Here is a 907-nt window from a genome sequence, read left to right as displayed (position 1 = left end):
GTCACCACACCCTTGACGGTGTCGCCCGGATCCCCCTCTTCCTCCCCTCCCCCCCGCCACACGGCGTCGCCGGCTTCCCTCCCAGCCCGCGCCGCCGCATTGGCACCAAGCCCGCTGTTCTGTCATGGAGTTAGCTGGATCCGGCTAGTCGATGGAGAAGGGCTCGCCAGTCTCCGTATGAGCCGACCATGGGTGCACAACGGAGTGACGCGACGAGGAGGAGGGATGTCCTTATCAGAGCTAATTGCACCCCCTAAAACATATATCTAAATGCTAATTGCACCACATAGTGCCTTCATGTCAAATACGTGTTTTAGCTCTAGATAAACCAAACGCCGAATTATATATGATTCTAGTATTTTTTTTTAAGATGATTGATAATAATTAAGAAATATGGAAGAACACATGAAACAAAAGGAACACTTTCTAAGTTAGTATTGTGAAAAGAAATTTGAGATGTACAAAGGCCGTATTACAAATGGCAGACAAATTAATCATTGGATACAATTGCACCGAGTGATCACTACATACAATTAGCTAGTACTGATCACCTTTCATCCTCACCCAACATCTAACGTATCTCTACTCCCAGTAAATTTTCATTTGTACAAGGATAGGCTCGGTTTCGCAACATTGCAAGGTGAACTAAATGTACTCCTAGCTCGTGAAAACCGAAGTTAGTGTGTTAGAAAACAAGGATATTACCTTAGAAGCAACATAAGAGAAAATAGTCAAGCATTTCGAGCCCCAACCTCAATAGGAGATATGCTAATTGTCTTAGGATATGCCTCTTATTATGAGGTGCACAGACAATTGCCAAGTAAAGTCTTGTAAGAATGGTAAAGCACAATTTCTTTTGACAGCGGCAGTCAAAATGCCAGCCTGAAAGATTTCGTTTAAAAAAACT

This window comes from Triticum dicoccoides, chromosome 3A, assembly GCF_002162155.2.
Source record: "Triticum dicoccoides isolate Atlit2015 ecotype Zavitan chromosome 3A, WEW_v2.0, whole genome shotgun sequence".
In the NCBI taxonomy this organism is placed as follows: domain Eukaryota; kingdom Viridiplantae; phylum Streptophyta; class Magnoliopsida; order Poales; family Poaceae; genus Triticum; species Triticum dicoccoides.
The sequence above is the reverse complement of the archived record's forward strand: the minus strand, read 5'-3'. Positions refer to the sequence as shown.